At 39.3% G+C, this 20,971-nt stretch overlaps 1 non-coding gene across 1 annotated transcript in view; it reads right to left on the bottom strand.

Moving 5' to 3' along the window:
- The window catches only part of LOC131748049 (uncharacterized), a 476,773-nt gene that overhangs the window by 132,923 nt on the left and 322,879 nt on the right, over window positions 1-20,971 (bottom strand). The window lies entirely within an intron of this gene.

A 20,971-nucleotide genomic window follows, 5' to 3' on the forward strand; every position in this document is an offset into this window, starting at 1 on the left:
AGATGTAAAGAACAAAAATATGGATACGAAGGGGGATGTGGGGGATGAATTGGGAGATTGGGATTGACATATATACACTATTGATACTATGTATAAAATAGATACCTAATGAGAACCTACTGTATAGCACAGGGAACTCTACTCAGTGCTCTGTGGTAACCTAAATGGGAAGGAAATCCAAAAAAGAGAGGATATATGTATATGTATAGATGATTCACTTCACTGTAGAGTAGAAATTAATACAACATTGTAAAGCAACTATACTCCAATAAAATTTTTTTTAAAAAATAGTAGAAATGATGAAAACATTTTGTTATATTCATATAATGGAATATTATATAGCAATGGAAATAAATGGATACTGCCTCACTAAACAACATGGATGAATACCGCAAATATAATGTTGAATAAAAGAAACCAGGCACACTAGAATACATTCTGTATGATTCAACTTAAATAAAAAGTTTTTAAAAAACAGATAAATCTATGCTGGTAGAAGTCAGGAGCATGGTTACCTATAGGGAGGAAGAATGAGATAGAGATTGGAAAGCTCAAGGGGCTTTCTGTAGTGCTGGAAGTGTTTTTAATTTCTGACTGGTTACATGGGTCCCTTCACTTTGTGATAACTAATAAAGATGTACATTTATTGTTTGCATACTTTTCTATATATATTTTATGAATCAACAAAAGCAATTTATTTCTAAAAATAAAAACATATTAGCCATATATGTAACTCTTTCACTTAGAGGCACCTTGTCTATGAAGTTAGACAAAATTGGTGAATGAACAACTAATAAAATTTGTAAGTGTGCATATTATGTTTTTTCTCATAGGCTATGAATTAGGATCTAAATATTTAATGTTAAATTTCAATTTCTAACACAAATGGTTTCAAAGTGCCTTTAAATGGTGTGACAGATGAATACAGAGGTGGATATTTGAGAATTATTATAGATAGATAGGTCAATAATTTCATTTTATGGTTGAAAACAATTTGACAGAAATAGAACATATCTGAGAGGGAGAAATTAACCCTAATGAAATGAACCTGATATTCTAAAGTTCAAGTCATTACATACTAGATTGTACATTTGGGAACATTTTGTCCTACTTCTATATATAAGTAGATGTTATGCTTTTAAGACTTCAGTTTAATGTACTTTGTGGAAATTAACAGCAAGAAGATAGGTTTTGGCTAATAGTAAATGCAGAACTTACAAAAGGCATTTCTTACCAAGGTTCTCTGTTTACTCTCACTAGACCCTCTGTCCAGAATATTGCACTCTTTAACTATAGTCAGAGGATGGAATAGATCATAGTAATTCAGATGGGTGAGAGGTATGCCTTTCTTTTGTAGAGCAGAAGAATGACTTTAGAAGACGAGGTACAAAAGGAGAACAAGCAGGACACTCCAACTATACATCTATTTTAGGAAAAAGTACTTATGAAAATTGAGAATCTGGCAACTGATTTTCCTAAAATTGTGTCTGTGTGTCTCCTAGGAAGTCTTCATGTACCCCCAAGGGTACATACATCCTGGTATGAAAACTGTTACCTTAGACAGTATGTGTGCCCCTGCACCAAGAGCCTGGATGTGTGAATGACCATTGTAACCAGAGCCATAAAACTTAGAAATCAAGATTGATTTATGCTGATTACAATGTGAAATATACCTAAACAGTTTCAAGGGAACTAAGACCAATGCTGGATGCATTCCTGTCTAAGAGGCAGAACAAGGAAAATGGTGACCTTAGAGTAATGCCTCAGCCCAGTATTTGCTGACTCTTCTTTTTTCATTCCTCCTTTATAAATCAATGTTTCTATCTTTTGCCTGTACCCCAAGGGGAGTTAAGATGAGTGCCCTCAAAAGAAGAGAAGTGTTCTTTGAAAATGATGATAAATACTGATCAACAGCATTGGGAGTGGATGTCCTACCTAAAGTAACACCTATCATATGAACTTTTCAGCCTGCAAACAATAAGCTGAAGATGCGTGGAGCAAGGAAAATGCTTGCTCTTCTCAGAATTCAGAGACAATGGTGCCTTCTTCTCCCTTGCAAACAGGAAACTGACAGGTGGCAGCTTGCATTTCAAACTGCTTTTCAAAATATTTGCATATGAATTATACAGAGAAAAAAAATCTCCTCACCCTGGTAAGAATGAATTCTTATTCAGCTAGGATTAATAATCATTATATTAGCCTGGAGGAAATGATAAATATTTATAACCAAGTAACCTCTTAAAGGTTTAAACATCACATGGATGATTTAGCTATTGTTTCTGTGAGATGAATGCACAATGGGACATAGTGTAGAGAGCTAAAATTCTAAAGTTCCAAGCCCCTTTCTGGAGGCTGCTGGGGGCAGGGTGGCTGCTACAATGTTCACTCAAAGAAAAGTAAGCAGGCAGAGTTAGCCCCCAGGTCAAATGACAAAGGTCTATTAATACTGGGTCTAGATCTTGATTCTTTTCTGTCTATACACCCTTCCTTGATGATCTCATCCAGTCTCATGGCTTTCATATCTTCATCTTACACCTCTCTCCAAACTTGATGATACAACCAACTGCCTTCTTGACATCTTCCTTTAGATGTCTAATACATATCTCAAACTCACTAGTCCAAAACTGAATCTCAACTCATGCACAGTGTTCCTTATCTCAGTTGTTGGAAACTCCATACTTCCTATTGCTCAGGTTCATCCTGGAGTCCTCTCTTCTCTTGCAGCCACATCTAACCTATCAGGAAGCCCTGTTGACTCTACCTTCAAAATATATTCAGAACCCACTCATTTCTTACCACATTCACTGCTGCCATGCTGGATTTGACCAGCATTATTACTTGCCTCTGATTACTGCAATAGACTCCTAGGTGGCCTTCTAGCTAAAAATATTAAAGCATAAGTAAGTGTTGTAGTCCATTTGGACTGCTATGACAAAAATATCATTGACTATGTGGCTTATAAACAACAGAAATTTATTTTTCATAGTTCTGGACTCTGGGAAGTCCAAGATAAGTGTTCCAGCAAATTCATGGGACTTCTGTGGTGGTCCAGTGGTTAAGACTCTGAGCTCCCAATGCAGGAGGCACAGGTTTGATCCCTGGTTGGGGAACTAAGATCCCGGTGTGGCCAAAAAAAAAAAAAAATTCTAGCATATTCAGTGTCTGGTGAAGCCCTACTTCCTGGTTCATAGACAGCTGACTTTTCACTGTGTCCTCACATAGTGACTGGGGTTAGGGAGCCTTCTGGGTCTCTTTTATAAGGGTACTAATTCCATTTATGAGGGCTCTGCCCTCCCAATCTAAGCACCTTCCAAATGCTCTACCTCCTAATACCATCACACTGGGGAATAGGTTTGTACATATGAATTTTTTTTGAGGAGGGATACAAATATTCAGTCTATAGCATTCAGACTTGAAAACCACTTAGCACTTTGAACAGTGTTGCCAAATAGTGGGCACTCAGTAAAGTCCTTCTCCTTTTTCCCTTCTGAGAACTGAGAGGTTCCTCTTTGGCACCCAAAATGTAGGGACCTCATTAATTTACTCAAGAAGCATTTATTTATTTATTGAATGCTTACTATGTGCTGTGAAGGCCTTAAGTAAGGACCCCATTGCCAAGGTGACTTTGGAAGACTCTGACTGGGAGCTCCATAGCCTTACACAGATGGTCTGAGTTTTATTCCCTTTCTACGAGGAAGCCCCTAAGAGCGGGAGACATGCCTTCAGGAAGGGTGTTTCTTAATATAGAATGGAGAAAAGCACCTGCTATCAAAACTTGAGCTACACCCTAAAGAGAAAAGGTAATAAAATATATTGGCCTGGGGTAGACACTCTGCAGCTCTGCCTGTGGTCCCATATATGGGGCTGAAATCTGTACAAACAGGGCTTCTGATGCCAAGGATAGTTCTAGAAGATATATAGCTCAGTCAGGAGCTGCATAGCCCCATCATTTCTTTCCTGTTCCTTTGCCCTAAAGTGTAAGTGAGCACATCACATTTTGGAAAAAATGAATACAGATAGGAGGCAATCTAGGTCTATGGAAGATTGGAGTAAGTTTGCAGATACCCTCTAAGTGCCACGTGCACATATACTCCAAATACCTGCAGCACGTGATTCACCCGGATCCTCCTGAAAATTGGCTTAAATTACTGGGACCACATTCACCAATGTCCAGTTATTATCAGTCATATAATTCTAGTTAATGTCTCATTTATCTACCTGGTCCACAGAAGACAGTCTTCCAGCCTTCCAGAAGAGAGTCACTAAAAGCTGATCCCCTAAAGTGTCAAAGTATATACAACCACTCTGGCTTGTAAACTCAAAAGCTTTGACTAGACCTCTGAGTTTATCTAATCCAAATCCTTTATATTATCTAGCTCCGTGTTTCACAACTTTGGCACTATTGACATTTGGGGCCAAATAATTCTTAGTTGAGGGAAAAGGGCTCTCCTGTACACTGTAGGATTTTTAGCAGCGTCTCTAGCCTCTACACACTCAATGCCATTAACACCTCTCCCCCCTTGGATACGACAGCCAAATTGTCTCCGGACATTGCCAAATGTATCCTAGGTGAGGGACAAAAATCTCCCCTATTGAGAAACAATAATCTAGTCTAAATTCCTCAGTTTAAAAATGAGGAAGCTGAATTTGATTTCAAAGCTAGTGGGTAGCTAAGTAGGGACTACTAAAGAAAATGGCACTGCCACCATCTACCTGTTGCCCATGCAAAAAATTAGGCATGATCCTTGGCTTCTCTCTCTCCCTTACAATGTCATATCAACACCATTTCTAAGTCTCTTTCAAATCCATCTTCTCTCCATTGATACAGACAATGTCTTAGTCCAGGCTTCCATTTTCTTTCACCTGGATCACTAAAACAGCCACCCAATTCTACTCCCCATCTCTAGTCTTGCTCCCTCCAATCTATTATCTACACTGTAGCCAGAGTAAACATTTTAAATTTTTAAAAATTCAGTTTACTCAGGAACTTAAAACTCTTCAGTGGCTTCCCACTGTTTTTATGAAAAACGTTAAACATCTTAACCTATTGCCTGGCACTCGCTCATCTTTCCCTTCCCACTAAACTACTGTATTTCCACAAATACTCCATATTCTCTTTCATTTTCAGTCTGTCATATATGATGTTGCCTCTTCATAGAACTATTCATCTCCACTTATTTTTATCTGGCTTATTTATTAACTTAACCATCATATCCTCCAGTAAGCCTTCCCTGAATGCTCATGTCCAAGTTGTGTCCCTTCTGTGTGTGATCTCTTAGGACCTTGTTAATCCCCTTCTCACCCTGCATGTTAATCACCTGTTCCCTTGTCAATTTTTCCCACTAGTATGTGATCTTCAAGGGCATGGGCACCATTCTATCCCCAGTGCCTGGTACATAGCAGAGTGCTCAATTCATATTTCATGAATGAAAGAATCAATGGAAGAAATTATATTTTTGAATTTCAGTGTTTTTTATTACAACATTCTATCTTTCTTTAAAATTACACACAAATAGAGGTCTATGATTACGTAAAGAGAAGATGTCTAATGTAATTTAGTTTTTTTCTTCCTGATGACTTAGTGTCATCATTAAGCATAGTATGGTGCTTTCATGTAATGATGCCTTTAGGGACTCTGAAGACAGGTATTACTATTTTCCTTGGCACTCAAAGGTCCCAAACAACGGAAGTTTTCCATTCTTGGGTTTATTAGTTATCAGTTTCCACTTGTCTGTCATTCCTTGCAGTTGTCAGCATGACTGACACTAATAACCTAGCACTAGGAATGGGGAGTCCTATTCTCTGTTCCCTTTCTATTTTACTGCTTCTAATCTACTATAGACAGGGAAAGAAAATGTTCAATTCTGCTAGAACTGTATATAGAATAAAACTATATTGGCATAGTGTAAGCATGAAGGCGTATTCTTCCTGTGTAAAGAATATGAGTATTAGGGTATGTAGCAGCTGTTTTGACCACTAGTAGCCCTTTGTACAGCTTCCTTGCTTTTCAGCTATGATCCTGGCAGGACAAGCAGCCTGAAAGGCCACTCTCTAATCACCTCCATTACCCCCCTAGCTGGGAGCCCATACCCTGTTTGTTGGAGTCAGAATAGGTCTCTCAGGATTACATTTCAGGGCTGGCCAAAGTTACCTCAGACCAGACTTCCAGCCTTGCCATTTGACACTTCGGGTCCTCAACCAAGGAAGAAAGACTTGTCATTTTAATTCTGTCCCTATCAGGTACACACGGGAAAAAAAAATTATAGGTATTATTTGTGAATGCTGCAAATGCAAACAGATTTGAAATTTGCACAAGTTTATGGAGTGTGGATACAGAGAAAAGGGAGGGTGGCCTTCAAAAGAATAATTTGGCAGGCAGAGGCACATGAAAAATGTGTGTCAGACAGCCTCGGAAGGCAGCCTGGCATATTGATGAAAAAAGCCACTGAATAAATAGATAGTTAACTCTAGAGAGCAGAATAGCTGTCTGGATGAAAAAGCTTAATTACGTGAGTGCATATCCTGCTGCAAACTCCAGGATCACACCTCATCTTTCCCTCAGAGGCGGCTGCTGGGCAGGGAGAGGCCTGGATGTGTTCAGAGCGTGTAAGAAGCCACCTGCCAATGCATGTACCTGAGTATGTGATCTGTGTTGCATATGTCAGGTCTGTATATGGTGATGATGATGGTGGTGATTATATAATTATTACCTCACCTTTTCTGAATATTTTACTTTTCAGAGTACTGTCATATCCATTATTTCTTTTTCAAGAGGAAACCAAGACACAGAAAAATTAATAAGTGACTTACTCAAGATCCCACAGCCAGGGCAGAGAAGCTGAACTAAGACTCACGTCTGCTGATGCTCATTTGCTTTCTATTCAGTTATATCGCCTCAATGGTCATAACTTATTTAAATAAGATTATTTAATGGCCAAATGAAAGAAGCCTTTCTGGCTCCTCCAGAAAGTTGAAAATGCCTGTGGGTTACTGCAAACCACAGCTCAAAGCAGAATCTGTGTTTCCAGGACAGCATCAGAGGTGAAGGAAAGAAGGAGGGTCTTTAATTCAGTAGGTTCTCTGCACCAGAGAATTCAGAACTTTCCTGAACAACCAGAGGAGCTTAGCCAGGAGTACAGACTGGAATCAGAAGAGGCATCTGGCTTGAATAAACAGGGAAGGAGGACCTTAACTTGGGTTCAAAGATAGTCATAACTGAGAGGACAGAGTAAGTCATTTTCCCGAGTTGGATGAAGCTGGGCCTAATGCCTATGTGGTTGTAGTTTGTGCCTTCCTACTATCTTTACACTTAGGTAGGTAGCTAGGGGTGACAGAAAGAGCGTAGAGGTGAAAGGCAGAAGATCTAGGCCAAAATTCATGGGCACTCAAGTCAGAAGGGACATTAGAGGTCAAATTGTCCTATTTGTGGGTCAGACAGATCACTTATATCAGTATTAAACTCACTGGGTAATTCTTTCTACCTTGAGTCAGGTGACCTTCCCAGGGAGTCTATAAACTTCTCATATTATCTTGAACAGGTACCAAAAAGTATTTCACATTGGTGATTTGAAGACTTTAATCCATGATGGTAAACCTCTACACAACTGAGCATCTCCTAGTCAGAGGAAGGATAACCGGCAGAAATAAGTTGGAAAGGTCTGACCCCAGTATATTGGCCTGGGAAGGCTGATGTGAAAATGACTTCTATAGTTCTTAAGATAAAGCATAGGCTTCCCTGGTGGAGCAGTGGTTGAGAGTCCGCCTGCTGATGCAGGGGGCACGGGTTCGTGCCCTGGTCCGGGAAGATCCCACATGCCGTAGAGCGGCTGGGCCTGTGAGCCATGGCCGCTGAGCCTGCGCATCCGGAGCCTGTGCTCCACAATGGGAGAGGCCACAACAGTGAGAGGCCCGCGTAACGCAAAAAAAAAAAAAAAAAGATAAAGCATAAATAAATTAACGTGGCTCTTTCATGATCTGACCCCAACCTATTTCTTTTTTTTTTAAATATAGGATATTTGCTTTGAGTCATTTTTTTAAAAATAAATTTATTTATTTATTTTTGGCTGCATTAGGTCTTGGTTGATGCGTGCAGGCTTTCTCTAGTTGCAGCGAGCAGGGGCTACTCTTCGCTGCAGCGTGCAGGCCTCTCATTGCGGTGGCTTCTCTTGTTGCAGAGCATGGGCTCTAGGCACGCAGGCTTCAGTAGTTTTGGCACACAGGCTCAGTAGTTGTGGTTCGCAGGCTCTAGAGCGTAGGCTCAGTAGCTGTGGTGAACGGGCTTACTTGCTCCCATGGGATCTTCCCAGAGCAGGGTTCAAATCCATGTCCCCTGCTATGGCAGGCAGATTCTTATCCACTGCGTCACCAGGGAAGTCCCCCCAGCCTATTTCTCCAACCTAATCTCTCATCTCCCTCCACCTGCACTGTGTATTCCAACCAGACTACTATTCTTTTCAGTTCCTTGAAATATAAACCTTTTGCCTCTGGACTTGTGTGTATGCTATATCTTCTGCCTGGAACCCTCTTCCCACCTCTACCATATCCCCTTGCAATGCTTCTACTGATCCTTCAGGCATCAATTTAAAAGTATTTTCCTCTAAGCTTTCCCTGCCTCTACCCAAGACTGGATTAGGCACCTTCCCCATACTCCTTTACACAATGACCTACCTACTATCTTATATCCCATACACTGATTGCAAGTACAGGTAACCTTTACCAGACTGGAAGCTCCATGAGGGTCTCTGTCACTGCTGTATACCTAGCACAGTGCATGACATAAAGTATACAATAAAATTTTTAATTGAATTAATATCAACACCATTTCAGTCTCAGAAAATGTGTCGTGTCATAAAGCATTCATGGCAGTAGGATACTAGTCCATTCCGGTAAATCATCTAGACTTTGTGTAACCCAGTTCATTCTCTTTTCCCCATCTGCTGGCTCTTTCATCATTTTTATTTCTTCTTCATGCTCTTACCTCTCTTTTTATATCACTTTCTCTTCTCTACTGCTTCCCAACCTCTGGTCCCATAGCTGCTCAGAGATGCCTCTGTCATTCCTCTTGCCCTCCCCAACAATCCATGCTCTGAGACTGAACTTTACCCATTGTACTCACACTACCATCCCCCCTAATCAAAGAAAAGATCCATCTTCTTCCCCAGATCTCAGATAGATTTATATTCAGCTATATGCTGGAAATCAGTACAAGGTTATAAAGTCATGCCAAGATGCTGAAGCCCAACGCAACAATTGCTCTAAGCTTTAGGATTTCCAAAGTGAGTATATATAAATGGTCCCTTTCTGAAGCCCCAGTGCCATAAACCAGAGAGAGAAATCTGTGATATTGGAATTTCGGTTAGGCCTCATGTTTGTGAATGGATGCTGGTGGGGAGTGGTGGGTATGTTGAAGACGGAGTGCCATCCCAGCCACACAGTGACCTAAGCAATGACCAACATGGTCTCTGTGATTATGGTCTTGGGCTGGGGACACCATGAAAGAGAAAATTCAAGTCAACCACATTTACTTCTTTGGGAGGAGCTTAAAACTCTGCTAAAAGTAACTTTGCAACTATTGGGTAAAGTGGATTTCTATTACCCACGTTCTTCCTGTTCCATTCAATTCAATCAGTTGTACTGAGTGTCTGCCTGTAATGTCCATGGTACTGAGTGAGTTGATCAAGTATTTCCAAAACAACAAATATTCATGTTTCTCTAATGATTAACTATAGCAAAGCCCCTCACTAATCAGAAATGATTTTGCACCCCTCCCTCCTCACTTACCTCCCCCCAAAATATCCCCCATCAGTGCCTCTGGCTTCCCGTCTAGCTGTGTATCTCACTGTGGTCACCTCCTGAAAGCCCTGCTTATGGGTCAGTCCTCAAACTGCTGAACAGTTTGTGTTTAATATCGAGAGTGCATCATATTTATGTCAATGGTGCTGAAGGTTAATGGTGCTTCAGATAATGAGCTTTATTTTAAAAAAAATGCAGCAGCAAAAACAGGAGCATTTGAAATTAAAGGGCATTTCACAAAGTGCAGTTGAACAGGGAGCAGGTGTCTATTTTTGCAGTGAAATTGTGATTCAACTTCTATCTTTTGCTTGTTTATCTTCTGAATGATTACACTTAGGATGCAATTATCAGAGGCTTGCTACTTATTGGTCCTACTCTGGCATAAGTGTGAGTATAGGGCTTCCTGCATCCACAGTCAATTGGCAAACTGCTGTGTACTCCTGGAGATGACACCATAATAAGCAGGGAGTTTATCTCACAGGTGACCCCACCATTTCCCAATTCATTCCCCTCTTTCCCTTGATTTAAAAGCAGTTTTCCTCTTGGGACTAATTTCAATACAGCTAGCACCTTCCCCTGGAGACCCTCCAAGCATTTAATAGGAAGAAATAATGATGTATCTCTTGGTTTCCTTGCAGATAGGAAGGGTCACAGAATTTTGCAAAGCTGGTTTATTTCCAAGTCATGCTGTCTGGCATCGACTGGGTCTTTGCTGCCAATCTGCAAGTCTTTCATTGTTTTCCTTGACTTCCAAGTGTTTCCATCACAAAGTCTGTTTCAGAGCTTATTTCTCCTTAAGTCTCAAACTCATTTCTCTCCCACCTCCACACTGCCCCAAACAGATAACTTTGTGTCTTCCTTGGGGAGAGAAAAAAGAATGGGAACTGAGGTTTGAGATAAAGGAACGTAGGAAGGATGGGTTGCAGAGTACACTTTGTGCAACTGTCATGTAACCTTGGTAGAGACACAGTTCAGGCCTTGGGAAGGTATTTCTGCACATTTGAGACAAGAGACCTGAGATGTGATAGGATGATTAACCATCCTGATTTGCCTGAGATGAAGGTGTTTTCTTGGACATGAACTTTCAGTGCTAAAACCAGGACAGCCCCAGGAAAACCAGGATGCTTAGTTATCCTTAGATGTGGGTAAGAGGCTGAGAGAGCCTACTGGGGAAGGCACCGTAAAAGCAACCCTGGTCTGCCTGGACCCTTAAGCTATGTGTATTATAATAAAGCTTATCCAAAGCTTTCCTTAGCAGAAGCTTCCCTTGTCTATCTCTGTGATCTCATTTCTTACCACTCTCCCCTTTGCTCATTTTGTTCCAGCCATACTGACCTTCTTTCTGTTTCTCGAACACCTCAAACTTAGCCCATGCTGGGGATGTTCTCTCTGCCTGAAAACAGTCTTTCTCCAGATCTTCACATGGCTCATCCCTTCTCATCTTTCAGGTCTTGCCTCAATTTTTACATCATCAAAGAGACCTTCCTTAACCATTCACTGAAAAGTAGCTCTCTACTTCTGCCCAGTCTCTTGTATGTTATCCTCTTTTCTCTTCATCATAATGTTTAGCACTACTGCAAATGATCTTATTAATCTGTTCACTTGTCTAATGTGTGTGTCCACCACTAAATGTAGGCTCCATGATGGCAGGAACCATGCCCTTTTTTGTTCACTTTTCTATCACCACCACCCAGAAGAGTAGCAACAGCTCGCTTTCTATCACCTGAGTGAATGAACAAATCCAAGTGCTTGTGTACTGCAAGATCCACATCTCTGCTGGGGACATTACAGAATTACTAGCTAAGCTATCATAGTTCTAGTTTCAGGGTCATATATGAGTAACTTCCTAGAGGGACATTTACACAAAGGGGATCTGAATATATATGTCTTGCAAGTATTCTCTGCATCTTTGATAGTAGGTATACAGGATAAAAAAGGAATCTATCTATCTATCTATGTAGATAGATTCCTTTTATATATCTAAAAGGAATCTACAGTTAAAGCTGGGAAATAGAGAAAGTGAATTTAGCCTCCTTCAAGTGAATGGTTTCAGCAAAAAGACTGGCCCTTCGATTGGAATTGGTAGTTGCCATGAAGGAACGTAAATTCATCAGAATTGAGGATAGAACCTCCTGATATTAACCAAAATGAGAATATAATTAAAGGAGAGAGAGATCAAGAGAGAGAAATCAGGAACTTAACAAGAATGTTAAGCACATTCAAGAGGCCAGAACTCTTATCATGGAAGATATTCCATGAGACTGCCTAGATTTAGCAGAGGAACCTCTCCCTTGGATGGAGAAGGTAGAGTGTAAAGGTTGGATTACAAGGCAGGGTCAGGAAGAAGCTGAAGGAACTGTGGGGTTGCTTATAAAAGACTCTTGGAGCTGCCTTTGAAGAGGGATCTATCCGATTGGAATAATAATGCAGTCCAGAACACTCAGTAAAAAGGATAAAAAGCAAATTATAAAGTTGTGTTTTGAACTTTTTGGAGATTGAAACCAACAAGTAAACTATAAAAGTTATCTATCTCCATGAGTAAGATGGAGGCAGGGGACAGTGAGAGAGAAAGAAGCAGGGAATGGCTAAAAACAGAGACCCTAGAGACAAGAATAGGAGTGGGGAGACTATTAGTTGATCTTCTAAACCTATAAACTAAAACGGTTGTTAATTGTGTGTGCATGTATGTGTGTTAGTGTATACCACATGTCTTATTTTTCTCCAATTGAAATAGCAGCTTGTCTGGGGAAAAATTTTGTCCTTAGAGAAAGAGACAGCTATGCAATTGGGAAAATAAGCTCTTAGGCAACTTTTGGAGTCAGTTTTTGTGTGAGATTATATGTGTGTATGTGTTTAAGTGTTGTGAATATTTTCTCCCTTTGTTATGTGCCGGCTAATTCAAAGTTAATTTGATTTAGAACAACTAAAGGTTTTCTTTCTTTCCTTTTTTGTTTCTCCTCTGGAACACAGAAAGTACTCTGCCTCCCTAGGCCATAAATAACTCCAGGGACATTGGAATAAGACATACTATTATGAATTGGGTTTCATAACTATCTTAAATGACTCACTGTGCCTATCAGATTTAATGAAATGCTTCTTCTCCATTTTTTTTATAAGCATAGAGTAGGAAAAATGACATAAAATTACCAGGAGAGGAATGGAATGAGGGAACTCACTTATCATAATATTCTTGTGAACAAAAGTCCAAAGACAAGTGTTGAAATGAATTTAGGAAAGGAAATCAAAGAAGTCAGATATATATAGTGCTATAGTATGAGGATGGAGGAAGGAGGACAAAAAGTTCAAAGACCTGTCAAATGAATGTAAAAAAAAGTCAAAGTAAAAACTTAAACTGGAGATTTTATGCTCTGCAAGATTTCCTATTAGCACTATTCTGATCTAGATCCTTTGGTTAAAAAAATCAAAAACAATGGTTGATTGGAGCAACAATGGTTGCCGTAGGGTTTCTAAAGTTTATTCTCTATGTTTTGTTATCTTACACTTTAAACCCAAAAGAACATACCCTTTGTGTGAATCCTTATACTATGGATTTGGGTCTTGATACTGGGTCCGTAAATGCAATTTAACACTAGAGACCTGAGGTAGGGAAGGAGGACTGGGTCTGAAATTTAAGAACATCCTTGTGTTAACAATCCACAACTTGATTAAAATGGGCCTGGAGGTGGAAAGGGTGGAGTCAGTATTGAAAGAAAACAAAAGATGAAGAAAATCAGTAATAGAACTGTATCTGCAAAAGGCTGAGCAGTGAGTAAGGGATGGGAAATATTAAAGAAGAGAGAATGAGATTCAGACAGTGAGGCTTAGACAGAAAAAGTTTACGTATACTACTCATGTGAAAAAGGGCTAAAACAGGATGCTTACGTAAATATTTCTTTCTTGTAATCGCTATTGTGATTATTCTGCATTAACTGTGCATAAGAGCCTCTGGACTTTGCCATGTTCCTGTAAGAACTTCAATCTGATTTAGTAAATTACTGCTCCCATTTGAAAAATTGTAGCTTTCAAAATGTGCGTTAGTTCTGGTCAGGGAGAGCACGTATTGCCTGCGTCAGGAAACTATGCAATGTTATGGCATCTAGGAAAGTAGCTTCAGAGAACCCAAAAACATGCTTCAATATAGAGTCTGAATTTCAAAGCCTGTCACAATGGCCAGTCAGTGTTAGTCAAGAGAGAACCCTCTAACTGCAGATCCTTGGGCTAGGGAGAGGGAGAACACAGGAAACTGAAGTTTCACTTTACATTGGCTAGATTTTTATTAACTAAAAAAAGTCTAAATGTTCAAAGTGAAGTTGTCTGTATAACTGAAAGTACCTGAAAATCATTGTGGGGCAAGAAAGGGAAAATCTCAATAGCATAATTTAAGAAAATAAGGAGTGAAAAGATAAAGCTATTTCCTGTTCAGAACTCTTCAAGTCCTGGTAATTGTTTACTAATGAGCTGGTTAGAGAATCTAATTATCTTCATACAAAAATAAGCTATTTCTAATATTTAACTAAAAGGTATAGTTCTGTAGGTTTGATATTATTGTGGACCTACTATTTTCATTACCTAAAAATAGACATTTGTTGTTTCATCTCTGGCAGACATACTCCATTCTTTCAGCAGTAATGCATTGATTGCCCTTCAAGGATTTCACTCCTACTTGATTTTCAGTTAATATAGCTTTGGTGGGGTTGATTCCACTACTAAAACCAGAGATGGGTACAGATTGGTCCAAACAAATCAGCAAATATCCGCTTGGCCAAAGTGATTCATTTAAAGATGAGTACTTGACTTAATTCATGAGAAGTATGGAGAATGAATAGGACTAGTGTAGAAACCACTGGAAGAAATTCTGATTTCCCTCTATGTAGTACAAGGAAAGTGAGAGGTCTGGAATTGCAGCAGCCATTTTGCTACCATGAGGTAGGAGATATTAGAGCTGCCAAGTATCTACCAAGTGGAATATGAGGATGAATCCCCTCATGCAGAAATTAGAGTAGAAAGATGTAAGGACACTGGGTCGTGAGTGACATTGCTTGAGCTACTGGATTGAGCTTTGTTTACCTCTAGAGTTTTAAGTTATATGAGTCCCCTCCACGTATCCCTTTACTATATAAATTACTTTGTGCTGGGTTTCAGTCACCTAAAACATTAAGGATTCTAATGGATAAATTAATTTTGTTTTGGTTTCTTTCTACAAAATGGGCCAGTTGTCTTTGACCATGTTATATCTGCCATGTAAGTGTGATCAGCTGTTTCAGAGATGTATCCTAGAAATGGATGAAAATGAGTTTGGATGACTCAGTGGAAACCCATTTCTATAACTACAAAGAAAAATTTAAAGCACAAGGCCCATGTTCAAGATATATGAATAGTATTGATAGTATAACCCAAGATATAATTACTTTCTATTATCTTGGGTCCCTGGACATGAGGATCTGTTCCTGTTTAAATGCTTACCTAAGAGTCTTCCTGGTAGTTGCTGTCTGAGCACATGAAATTAAGTTTTATGTCAGTGTTTGAAAGGTTCTTAGCAAGCTTGTCTAGTATATAAGCACTTTAATTTGAACATGGATAAACTGAAGTCCAGAGAGAAGATAATTATCACACAGAATTAATATCTAAACACCACACTCTGATTATGTAGTATGGTTTATATATCAACGTACAACCTCAGTGTTGTTTGTATAGCCACATATAAGCGCCTTGTGTATATAGACAGTTTACTAGGAAATTTGCCATCAATGCAGCATGCTAGATATTTTAACTTACATGCTGCCCTTGAAGTTAGGTGGCTATTGAATTGAGCAGAATGCAGATGAGGTTAAGGGCATGTTTTTTAATCATGTATGTGCCAGTGACGTAGGCATGCTATTTTCACTTGTCTAACATCTTTTTTTTAACATCTTTATTTGAGTATAACTGTTTTACAATAGTGTGTTAGTTTTTCCTTTACAACAAAGTGAATAAGTTATACATATACATATGTTCCCATATCTCTTCCCTCCTGCGTCACCCTCTCTACCACCCTCCCTATCTCACCCCTCTAGGTGGTCACAAAGCACAGAGGTGATCTCCCTGTGCTATGCGGCAGCTTCCCACTAGCTATTTTATTTACATTTGGTAGTGTATATATGTCCCTGCCACTCTCTCACTTTGTCACAGCTTACCCTTCCCCCTCCCCACATCCTAAAGTACATGCTCTAGTAGGTCTGTGTTTTATTCCTGTCCTACCACGAATCTCTTCATGACATTTTTTTTTCTTGGAGTCCATACATATGTGTTAGCATATGGCATTTGTTTTTCTCCTTCTGACTTACTTCACTCTGTATGACAGACTCCAGGTCTATCCACATCATTACAAATAACTCAGTTTCATTTCTTTTTATGGCTGAGTAATATTCCATTGTATATATGTGTCACATCTTCTTTATCCATTCATCTGTTGATGGACACTTAGGTTGCTTCCATGTCCTGGCTATCATAAATAGAGCTGCAATGAACATTTTGGTACATGACTCTTCTTGAATTATGGTTTTCTCAGGGTATATGCCCAGGAGTGGGATTGCTGGGTCGTATGGTAGTTCTATTTTTAGTTTTTTAAGGAACCCCCATACTGTTCTCCATAGTGTCTGTATCAATTAACATTCCCACCAGCAGTGCAAGAGTGTTCCCTTTTCTCCACACCCTCTCCAGCATTTATTGTTTCTAGGGTTTTTGATGATGGCCAATCTGACTGGTGTGAGATGATATCTCATTGTAGTTTTGATTTGCATTTCTCTAATGATTAATGATGTTGAGCATTCTTTCATGTGTTTGTTGGCAATTTGTATATCTTCTTTGGAGAAATATCTATTTAGTTCTGCCCATTTTTGGATTGGGTTGTTTGTATTTTTGTTATTGAGCTGCATGAGTTGCTTATAAATTTTGGATATTAATCCCTTGTCAGTTGCTTCTTTTGCAAATATTTTCTCCCATTCTGAGGGTTGTCTTTTGGTCTTGTTTATGGTATCCTTTGCTGTGCAAAAGCTTTTAAGTTTCATTAGGTCCCATTTGTTTATTTTTTATTTCCATTTCTCTAGGAGATGGGTCAGAAAGGATCTTGCTGTGATTTATGTCATAGAGTGTTCTGCCTATGTTTTCCTCCAAGAGCTTGATAGTGTCTGGCCTTACATTTAGGTCTTTAACCCATTTTGAGTTTATTTTTATGTGTGGTGTTAGGGAGTGTTCTAATTTCATACTTTTACATGTAGCTGTGCACTTTTCCCAGCATCACTTATTGAAGAGGCTGTCTTTTCTCCACTGTATATCCTTCCCTCCTTTATCAAAGATAAGGTGAACATATGTGTGTGGGTTTATCTCTGGGCTTTCTATCCTGTTCCATTGATCTATATTTCTGGTTTTGTGCCAGTACCATACTGTCTTGATTACTGTAGCTTTGTAGTATAGTCTGAAGTCAGGGAACCTGATTCCTCCAGCTCCATTTCTCGTTCTCAAGATTGCTTTGGCTATTCGGGGTCTTTTGTGTTTCCATACAGTTTGTGAAATTTGTTGTTCTAGTTCTGTAAAAAATGCCAGTGGTAGTTTGATAGGGATTGCATTGAATTTGTAGATTGCTTTGGGTAGTAGAGTCATTTTCACCATGTTGATTCTTCCAATCCAAGAACATGGTATATTTCTCCAACTATTTGTATCATCTTTAATTTCTTTCACAAGTGTCTTATAGTTTTCTGCATACAAGTCTTTTGTCTCCTTAGGTAGGCTTATTCCTAGATATTTTATTCTTTTTGTTGCAATGGTAAATGGGAGTGTTTTCTTAATTTCCCTCTCGGATTTTTCATCATTAGTGTATATGAATGCCAGAGATTTCTGTGCATTAATTTTGTATCCTGCTACTTTACCAAATTCATTGATTAGCTCTAGTAGTTTTCTGGTAGGATCCTTAGGATTCTCTATGTATAGTATCATGTCATCTGCAAACAGTGACAGCTTTACTTCTTCTTTTCCTATTTGGATTCCTTTTATTTCTTTTTTTTCTCTGATTGCTGTGGCTAGAACTTCCAAAACTAGGTTGATTAAGAGTGGTGAGAGTGGGTAATCTTGTCTTGTTCCTGATCTTAGTGGAAATGGTTTCAGTTTTTCACCATTGAGAATGATGCTGGCCCTGCGTTTGTCATATATGGCCTTTATTATGTTAAGGAAAGTTCCCTCTATGCCTACTTTCTGCAGGGTTTTTATCATAAATGGGTGTTGAATTTTGTCCAAAGCTTTCTCTGCATCTATTGAGATGATCATATGGTTTTTCTCCTTCAGTTTGTTGATATGGTGTATCACGTTGATTGATTTGTGTATATTGAAGAATCCTTGCATTCCTGGAATAAACCCCACTTGATCATGGTGTATGATCCTTTTAATGTTCTGTTGGATTCTGTTTGCTAGTATTTTGTTGAGGATTTTTGCATCTATGCTCATCAGTGATATTGGCCTGCAGTTTTCTCTCTTTGTGACGTCTTTGTCTGGATTTGGTATCACGGTGATGGTGGCCTCTTAGAATGAGTTTGGGAGTGTTCCTCCCTCTGCTATCTTTTGGAAGAGTTTGAGAAGGATAGGTGTTAGCTCTTCTCTAAATGTTTGATAGAATTCGCCTGTGAAGCCATCTGGTCCTTGGCTTTTGTTTGTTGGAAGATTTTTAGTCACAGTTTCAATTTCAGTGCTTGTGATTGGTCTGTTCATATTTTCTATTTCTTCCTGGTTCAGTCTGTCTAACATCTTTATCTTTTTTTTCCGAGTTAAAGAGCCCACCTCTTCCTTTTGGCTTAATCACCCCTCCCAGGTCTAGAAATGGTCAAATAACCTGGGATTAGCCAATAAAAGGACAACATCCTCTTGGCCACAGTGATTAGCTTAGGAGTGAGTGGATATTCAAATCAGTTGAATCAGAGAAAATCTTGGGACACTTGTGGAAATTATTAGAGATGAGGAGCTTACTGTTTTGTTTCATTTTGCTGAAGTTTTTATGCTAGTAGAATGTAAGTTTAGAGATGCTGAAGCTCTTCTTTATCAGTTTGTTGGGAATAGCTTCCAGCACAAGGGAAGTAGATCTGAGAGATGATAGAGATTTCTAAAGATATCGTTTGAATTTCCTGCTCCAGTCAGCCTTACTCCGAAACTTTCAGATACATAACCTGATGTGTTCCCCTTTCTTGATTAAACTAGTTTGAACTGTGTGTTCCGTTACCAAAAGAACCATGACTAATGCAGACTTTTATCTTTCTCACATCCACAGATAGCACATATAGTAGATGTGAGTTGTCACCTAGCCAAAGGCTCCTTCTTTGAAACTGTCCACATGGTCTTAGTCCCTGATAAAAAGTCATGTTTTAGATTGGGGTGAACACCTGACCCAGGAGTTATCAATCCATAAGCTATGCTGAGACGATAATTTGGACACAGTGACTGAATGAATTAGCTAAGGTCATCTTGAGTTGGACCAGAGTTGGTGCCATGGCAAGACAAAGTCACTTACCTGCCATTGTTATGGGAAAACATAGAAAATATGAATCAATAGAGAAAGCTAATCTGCAAAGATAAAATGGAAGAATAGAGCAAATATACACAAAGAAGAAACCATATGGCACAAAGAAAAAAAAAAGGAAGATAGAGCTGCCTGATGATTTTCTACAAACAACATGGTGTTTTCTTCATGTCACTTCTCCTAGAACCATGCCCCATATTTATCCTTCTAATATAATGGAACTTTGTGATTTAAGCTAGCCTGAATGGGCTTCTATTCTATACAGCCAACTGGACCTTTCAATCACAGATCCCAGCACTATGCCAAAGGATGAGGAAAGTTTATTACAAAGTTTATTACCTGGACTAGAGGAATTATATCTAAAAGCAGAAGACTATGGTTTGCTCTGGAGCATGAATTTTGAACATAAAGAAGACTGTCTGCTAGGTCTCAATTCCCTGACTCAATTTAAAGCCTGAAATCTGTGGACTGGCTTCCCTGTGCATGGAGCTAGGGAAGATCTCCCCCACAAGTGTTTATAACAATGTTTAAATTATCATCTCAATTACTCTCTGTGTACACATCAGTGAGCACTCTGCATATCAATAAATGAACTCTGTGTGTATTCAGAAGGCTACTGTGGTAACAGCAACATGTAGATCCAGTTCTCATTTGATGGGCACCTTCCCAGCTAGTTTTAAATGGCTTAGGGGATTATATTGGAGATTTAAGGGAGAACAGATGATTCTCATTGTCCTGCATGAGGTAAATTTAAACTTGAATATGAATGCCCTAAAACGTGGCATTATTCTGTTCCTAGTCTGTTCTCCAGCTGTATAGAATATAAGCAGGGCAAAATGCTCCTGGGGATTAAAAAAAAAAAGACCTAGAGATACCTGGCAGGATGGGATCACAAAGTTTTGGCAAAGCAGGCAGTCACCTTCTATGGAATTCTGGTTCCCCAACTAGTTCAAGGTCATCCTCCAGGCTACCACACAAGTACCCACCATACTGGGGTAGAATAATTCCACCCCAGTGCAGAAAAAACTAAACATAATGGGGTCCTGGCTGCATCTTGCCCACTGTTTCTCTTAAATTCTTTTCTGAAGTGGCCCATGGGGCCAATGAGAGACCTGTTTGGAAATAATGAGAGGGCTTAGTGTTGTTAAAAAAAATTCAACTGAGTAAGTTTTAAAGAACTTATTGTTTTATTCAGTGATTCATGAATTGGGCAGCATCCCATCTAGCAGATAGAAGGGACCTTCAAAGAGCTGTACAAAATGAAAGACTTTTATAGGCAGAAGGGGGCCGGACAAAGAAGTTACTCTAGCAAAAAGCTGATTATTTGTGGCAGGTCACCTTCCTTTAGGAGATGGCAGGGGTTTATCAGGCAGATTACCTCACTAGTACTGACCAGATCATTCCAGATTGACTGGTTTAAGATTCATTCCATTCCTAGGGGAGGCTGAAGCTGTAATTAAGTTAGGTATTATTAAGTCTTGGTCGGTGATGTGGGGCTTAGCATAAGTGACTCTATTTTGAGCCTGTTGTCTCTTTTTTAACAGTGTATATAGGATTTCCCAGAAGCTCAGTTCTTGGAGAAGTAGCAAGATCCTTAAAAGGGTGACTTTGGTTGGCATGAAAGAAAGCTTCTAGTCTTTC

Source organism: Kogia breviceps, chromosome X (genome assembly GCF_026419965.1).
Source record: "Kogia breviceps isolate mKogBre1 chromosome X, mKogBre1 haplotype 1, whole genome shotgun sequence".
NCBI classification, from domain to species: domain Eukaryota; kingdom Metazoa; phylum Chordata; class Mammalia; order Artiodactyla; family Physeteridae; genus Kogia; species Kogia breviceps.